The 7,709-nt window shown below is 48.3% G+C and overlaps 1 non-coding gene across 1 annotated transcript; it reads right to left on the reverse strand.

Moving 5' to 3' along the window:
* Positions 1 to 6,698: 6,698 nt before the first annotated feature.
* Positions 6,699 to 6,802, reverse strand: LOC115070166. Its single transcript, XR_003849368.1, has one exon. It is a non-coding gene; the product is annotated as a U6 spliceosomal RNA (small nuclear RNA).
* Between the last annotated feature and the right edge of the window lie 907 nt (positions 6,803 to 7,709).

Below are 7,709 nucleotides of genomic sequence, written 5' to 3' on the forward strand. Positions count from 1 at the left end.
CAATGACCCAGCATCCTTTCAAGTGGGGCTGAATGGGTGGGCCAGTCCTTGGTGTGGTGTTAGCTATGAACCAAAAAAAAATCAAGTGGTCTGACTTTCAGGGAACAAGAGGTAAGTACTGAGGGAAAGGAAAAGGGTGATAGGAGAGGTTTGTTTTGAGTTTTGGGTGAAGAATTCAGGTTGGATCTTGTTTTATCCAAACCGGTTTGTTTATCTCTGAAAAATTATCGGCAGCAATGGCCCAAAGGGGTGCATCAGGAACCCACTTCCAAAGGGTAGGGAACAGAACAACTGTTCTAGTGTCTGGTGGAGTCAGCAGGGTGTATTGCCCACGGTTTTCTGGCCTTCTGCCTGGTGGTATAAGGGAAATGGTTAGTTGGTGTTGCTGGTTTCCTGCCCCAACCTTAGGGGTGTGTGTGTGTGTGTGTGTGTGTGGTGGGGTTGTTTCTATCTCCCTTAGTTGGGTGTAGAATATATAGGTGTGTGAGTTCGCAAGGGCACACACACTTAAGGAAAAGATAGAGTACTGGCACTGACCAGGTCAGAGTGGAGAGACTGGAGGGGTCTATCTAAGAAATTGGAAGCAATACCTTTAGAAAACCCTCAAGGTGGGCTTGACCATAGAATTGGCACTGGAGCTCAAGGAGGACAGGACAGGCCCCTAGCCTCTCCAGGTGGCTACTCTGCAGGGCCACATCTAGACTAGAGGGGGCTCACACTGATTCAGTGGTGGGACATATCTCAGAGTCAGGCCAGTCTCCAGCAGTTAGGCCAGCATTCCCCATGAGTGACAAAAGATGAGGCAAACTCTCCCTCCTGGCTTCTTTGGGGTCCTTTTGGATGAAGAGACTGTGAAGGAATTTCTTGGGATCATAGGGTTCAGGGAATGTGCAGGAAACAAGGCCTATAGCAGGCCGGAAACCTCTTCCTCGCCACACCTGAGTTGAAGACCATAGAAGCAGGGTCTACACAGCCTAAGGTGGCCAAGGCCAGGCCAGGTATAAGAATACTGCTGAAAGGAGCAAGCAGTGAGGAAATGGTCTATAGCTCTCTCTATAGTAGGGGAAGATACCCCGCATCAGGCCCTACACAGCCTAAGGTGGCCAAGGCCAGGGCAGGTATAAGAATACTGCTGAAAGGAGCAAGCAGTGAGGAGATTTAAAAGTGAAGGTACACTGGCTGTGGAAATGGTCTATAGCTCTCTCTATAGTAGGGGAAGATACCCCGCATCAGGCAGGGAGGTTACACTCTGAGTGGATTTCAACCCAAAACTGTAATTACTCAAGGAGCAGACGGAAATGGGAAAGAGGATTAGCCGGGTGCCCTGCTGGGCCTGGTGGTGCAGGTGGCACCAGGAGTGCCTGGCCTGGGTGGAGGCATCTGCCAAGTCTCTTAGTTTGACCTCTGGACTAGGATCAGAGCTATAGTGGTCTTCCCTGAGAAGGGAATCCCAGGGCACCTCTTCTCTGCCATCTACTCCTGTCCCTAAGCCATCTCTGGAGACTTGAGACCCCTCTGAGTAGCTAGCTGCATTGCCATTCCATACCCTTCCTGCCTCTTCTTAACCCATGTCGGCTCCCTCTGGAAATACAATATTCTATTCTGATTGATTTGACTTTGTTTTGGATCAGGGTATGTATTTGTGAATTGGGGACAGGTGCCCTAAAGGATACCAGCCAACTGTTTTTCTACCTGGCCACAGTAAGCCCTGGTCCTGCGTGGTTTGGGTGAGCCTGTGGTGTGGTACACAGGCCTACCCCAGCTGTTCTTTAATCTGGAGAAGGGGAGGTCAGACCCTGAGATCCTTGGCCTGTAAGACTCCACCCTTTTCTCTCATCCCACTCAGCTACTCCTCTCTCTCCACAGCAGGTATGGCAGTAGTGTGCCCCAGTATTCAACCCCCCCTAACTCACTTCCCCCCTCCCCTTCCCTGCACCTGTCAGCTGTCTCATGGACTGTCTGGCTTGGCTGCCTCGCGTCCAATCCTCCCAGGCCAGCCCCACCCCACCCCCATCCCTCAACCCCTTCTCCCCCCTTCCTGTCTCTGCCTATGGCTGTCTCTACCTGCCCGTCGCCAGCACACCTGAGGAGCCCCGGCTGCCTAGCAGAGTGTGGGCACGGCTCAGGGTGTTTACCAGACAGCCAGGATAAGGTATTAAATCCTGTTGCTGTCTTCCCAGGGCCAGCTTCCTCAGATGGGTTTCCAAATCCCTAATCTCGGGGCACATCCCTGCCCAGCCTGTGTTTGATGGGAGCTTTCCTTTCTGATTGAAGCTCAACCCAGCAGGATCTGTCGTGGGGTTGGGTCTGGGTTCCCACCGGTGCGCAATGACATGGGGTACAGCCTCTTCCTCTCTGGTTCTTCCTTCCTGCCCTCCTTCCTTTCTTTGGGAATCTTAGAGAGTAGGGGCCCACCCGGATGCCCTCACTTCCCATCACCAGCGTGATCACAAGGCTGTCACTGGGAATGTGGATGTGTCAGGCAAGAGGGTCCAGTTAAAAGGGAGTTTGAGATGGATGAGAGGGGAGAGGTGAACAACATCCTTGCTGAGCCCTCCCTTGCAGCTCAAAACGTGGAGGCCGAGATGGGGTTTCTCTGGGACAACACCGAATGTGCTCGCCTGCTCTGGGAGAGGTTCCTAGAGCAAAGCTGTGTTTGTCTGGGTGGTGACAGTGCCAGGGAGGAGGCAAGCTTCTGTACAATGCTCCAGGTAGACACCGTGCCCTCCTTAAACTGACCAAGCTTCTTAAGTGATGGGAGGGCTCGGTTGCTTCCCGCTGAGCAGGGACCCAGGCACCCAATGGACTGTCTTCTTGACAGGCAGCAGAGCTAGGCAGTTCTGTTATACCCTTACCCTGCTCTATTCCTGCAACAGGGCTGCAAGGGGCCACTGAGCTCACTCTCCAAGCAAAGAAATTGCTAGAAACGGAGGAGTGGGACTGGAGACCATGGGAGGTGCCCGACCAGTGTGTGTGTGTGGGGGGTGGTGCCTGGATCTGCCCCTCTGTGAGCACTGGGCACGAATGGCTGTGTCATTTCTCTGAATTAGCTGTCCTGTGACCTAGACAGACTCTTACAGCTTCAGATGGCCTCTTCTATCTCCCGGCATGCCTTTTCTCCGCCTGCTCCAGGCAACCAGCAGGCTCTTGGGTTTCACAAGAACCCAGCCTCCCTCTCTCCTGGCCTCTCTCTGCTGGGGCTCCAGGTGGCCCGTGGCTTCACCCTCCCACTCTTGCCTCAGCTATCACTGTTTCCAGCTTTTCTCTCTGCCCTTTTGGAGATTCAGGCCCTGACAAGAGCTCTGGAGTCCCTGGAACTCAGCAATTGGGAAGAGGTGCAGCATTGGACTTCTTCCTGGGTCCACAGTCAGTTCCCTCAAGCTCAAGGCTGTCAGCCTATTGGCCAGAAGTCCCACAGACTCCCGTGGTAACAGGCTTCTCAATTTATTCTTTTTGTTGTTGTTGCTTTTTTTTTTTTTTTTTGAAACCGGGTCTGCTTGGAGCCCCAACTGGTCTGGAACTCTCTATATAGACCAGGCTGGCCTCCATCTCACAGAGATTCGCCTGCCTCTGCCTCCAGAGGCTGGAATTAAAGGCGTGCAACACCCCGCCTGGCTTCAATTTTATTTAGAGACCCTTTGTTTCTTACGTCTTTCGCAATGATCACAAAGAGAAATAGAAATAAAAAAGACAGAGAAAATGGAGAAATAGTTGGGTTGATGAAGAGGAGGAGGAGGAGGAGGAGGAGAGAGAGAAGGAGGAGGAGGAGGAGGGAGGTGAAATTAATTCATTAGAAAAACTTGTTTACTGGCTTTACTTAGACGCCTCCATTTTAAAAGTCTACGTTTACAATAAGTCGCTAATTAAAATACGAAATTAAGCAACAGCTATGGTTTTTTTTTTTCCCTTACACTTTAATTGCATGATTTTTTGTGATGTAATTTCTGGAAACACCCAGAGTACCTCATAGGGCTGATTGTTTGATAAACTAGAAGCACCTGAAACCAACCCAAAAAATATATAAATCCAAGGGGATCTTAAGGTAGATTGGAAATGGAGGACTGCAGACAGCAGGAACCGAAACCCAATAATAATAACAACAACAATAACAACTTCTAAGTGAGGCCATTTACCCTTGTGCACCGCCCCCCCACCCCCCATAAAACCAGAGCAGTCTGCATCTCAAGGGGAAAAAGAAGCCGAAATAAAATCCAGACCAGGTGGGGTTATCACTCCCTGTCCCCTCTCCAAGTTGGTGCTGTGGAAAACAAAGGAATACAACTGGTTCATTTCTACCTTGGCTCAGAGTTCTGGGCTTTCCTCTTTCACCCCTGATGTTAAGGGGGACTTTCTTTGTACCCCTCTAAAGCTAGAGCCAAGCCCAAGAGCAGGTGAATGGGGCAGTGGCTGTTCCTCCTGAGAAAAATACGTCTCTCTGTGGTCCCTGCCTGGGGCTGGCCCTGCTTTCCTGACTTCCATGCCCGCTCCCTCCCCACCCAAGCCACCCAAAAACCATAGGCTCCTGGGCTTATGCAGGAGGAGGGAAGCAAGGGTCCAACATGAGAGGAGTTAGGGCAGACTTTCGGAATCGCTCCCATGGCCGGCTGCCTATGAGGTATAGACCCAGGCTAGGATCACAAAACTGCCAAGGACCTGCCCTTAACTGACTTGGGTGGGGCAAGGAGGAAGCTGGATTCCCTCAGCCACCTGGCTGCTGGGGAATCTAAGGCCAGCCTCACTGTCCTTGGTATAGGGCATGGGGCAGTGGGAGCTTGTGGGACAGAGAGACCCTCTGAAGTTACTATTGACCAGGAACTCCAGTAACTTCTTTTTTTAAAAAATATTTTATTTTTATTATTTTTATTTTATGTGTACGAGTGTATTGCCTGCATGTATGTGAGTGCGCCCATGTCGTGCAATGCTGCGGAGGTCAGAAAAGAGCTTCAGATTCCCCTGGAACTGGGGTTAAGGACGGTTCGAAGCTGACATGTGGGTGCTGGGAATCGAACCCGGGTCCTCTGCAAGAGCAGTCAGTGCTCTTAACCGCTGAGCCATCTCTCCAGCCCCCCAGTAATTTCTTTATATCTTCTGCTCCTGGGGAAAAGAGAATTGCTTTTCTTTACGGTGTCTTTAAAAGAACATCTCTCAAGCTAAGTGTGATAGTGTACACCTTTAATCCTAGCAGTCAAGAGGCAGAGCCAGGGGGATCTCTGTGAGTTCAAGGTCAGCCTGGTCTACCAGGTGAGTTCCAGGCCAGCCAGGGGCTATATAATGAGACCCTGTCTCAATCAGTCAATCAATCAATCAATCAATCAATCAATCAATCAATCAATCAATCAATCAATCAATCAATCAATCAATCAATCAATCAATCAATCAATCAATCAATCAATCAATGGGGTTTGTATCCCAGCACCCACATGGCAGCTAACAACTGTCCGTAACTCCAGTTCCAGGGGATCTGACAGTCTCTTCTGTCCCCCATGGGTATTGCACGACACGGGTGCACTTACATACGTGTAGGCAATACACGAATATACATAAAATAAAAAAAAAATAAAATTAAAAACTGTTTTTGTTTGTTTGTTTAGGCAGGGTCTTGCCTTATAGCCCAGGCTGGCTGTAAATTCCTGATCCTCCTGCCTCCACTTCTCCAGTGCTGGGGAGTACAGGTATGAACATTTTTATAAAGAAAATAATTTAAAGATAAGTAACATAGGAACTAAAAGTATGTTAGAGACAGAAAGACCTCATTTATAAGCCTCAACAGTGTGACACTGGGTAAATGACTTGGCATTTCTGATGCTTAGTTTCTTCATCTATAAATTGGGAATAATTGTAAAGACAAACTTAGCTGGTTAAGAGTCAATGTGATGATCCATCTAAAATGCTTAATACTGAGCCTGGCATGTAACACACTTAAATATTAACTATTATTATAGTTAATAATGGTTATTCCTATTGCATTGGGATAAAAGGCTTTTAAATTTTTTATTAAGAAAAAGTTATTTTTACATCAATGAGATTATTTTTCTAAACCTGTCCTGTCTGATACAGATAGTCTCTGGTCATATGTAGCTATTTAAATGTAAATTAATTAGGATGAAATCAAATTAACAATTTAGTTCTTTACTAAATTTAGTCACTACTTGTGTCCAGTGACTGCTTTATTGGAGAGTATGTCTAGCCAGCCTTCTAAATACCACCACCTGAGATTTCCCACCAAACTGCTTCCTACTTTTCAAAGTCCTGTCCTACTGCTTGTTTAGTAACCACGTTGTAGCTGGAGCTCATTCTTTTTGTTCTGATTTTTTTTTTTTTTTTGCCTTTTTGAGACAGGGTCTCCCAGTAGCCCCAGCTGTCCTGGAACTCACTATGTAGACCAGGCTGGCCTCGAATTCACAGAGATCCGCCTGCCTCTGCCTCCCGAGTGCTGGGATTAAAGGAGTGCGCCACCATGCTCAGCTATTCTGATTTTTTTAAATGTGTATGGGTGTTTTGCTTGCATGGATGTAAGTACACCACATGCATGCAATGCCCCACAGAGGCCAGAAGAGGTGTTGGATACTCTGGAACTGGACTTACGTAAGGATGGTTGTTAGCTGCTATGTGGATGCTGGGAATTGAACCTGGGTCCTCTGGAAGAACGATGTTCTTAACCACTGAGCTACCTCTCCAGCTTCCATGATTTTTTTTCTTTTACTGTGGAACACTTCACAAATTTGTATGTCATCCCTGTGCAGGAGCCATAATAATCTCTGTACTGTTCCAATTTTAGTACATGTGCTGCCAAAGGGAAGACTGATTTATTTATCTATTTACTTACTTATTTTAGTCCTCTCTGGACTCTGATTGACTTTGCTGGGGTTACCCCTTCCTGCACGTACACTGTGATGTTCTCTGATTGATGCTAGGCAATGAGGGATTCTGGGAAGAACAGCTCATGCCTGCTGATTTAAGCAGTAGAGGAGCCAGGACAAGAGGCAAACACGCTGGGTCCCTGTGGGCTCTACAGAGTGGGAGGGGCTGCTCTCCTCAGTGCCCCATGCTTCATATGGGGAGGGGCAGAGGTCAGTCTTGGGTGCCTTTCCTCTAGTGCTCTCCACCTTATTTTTTGATTCAGGGTCTGTCATTGAATCTGGACCTCATAGATTGGCTAGACTGGTTGACCAGCAAGCCCCAGGGATCTGCTTGACTTCACCCCCACCCCTACCCCCACCTGACCCCTTCCAGTACTGGGGTTGCAGATACATGCCGCCACCTAACTGGACATCCGAACTCAGGCCCTCATGCTTGCTTGGCAAACACTTTGCCAACTGAGCCATATCCCTAGTCCTGAGGAAGTCTTTTTTTTTTAATTTTATTTATTATTTTTATTTTATGTGTATGTGTGTATTGCCTGTGTATAGGTAAGTGCACCCATGTCATGTAATGCCCAAGGGGGACAGAAGAGGCTGTAGGATCCCCTGAACTGGAGTTAGGACAGTTGTTAGCTGCTGGCTGCTGGCTGGGATTCGAACCCAGGCCTTCTGTAAGAACAGCCAATGTTCTTAACTGCTGAGCCATCTCTCTAGCCCCAATTTTAAGGATTTAAAAAGCTGTAATGAAAATCCTTTAGATAAGAAAAGCGGCTGTACATGTTGGCCCTTTTCTTTAATCCCAGCACTGGAGAGGCAGAGACAGGCAGATCTCTGTGAGTTTCAGGCCAG

Source organism: Nannospalax galili, unplaced genomic scaffold (assembly GCF_000622305.1).
Source record: "Nannospalax galili isolate Female #2095 unplaced genomic scaffold, S.galili_v1.0 scaffold870, whole genome shotgun sequence".
Lineage (NCBI taxonomy): Eukaryota > Metazoa > Chordata > Mammalia > Rodentia > Spalacidae > Nannospalax > Nannospalax galili.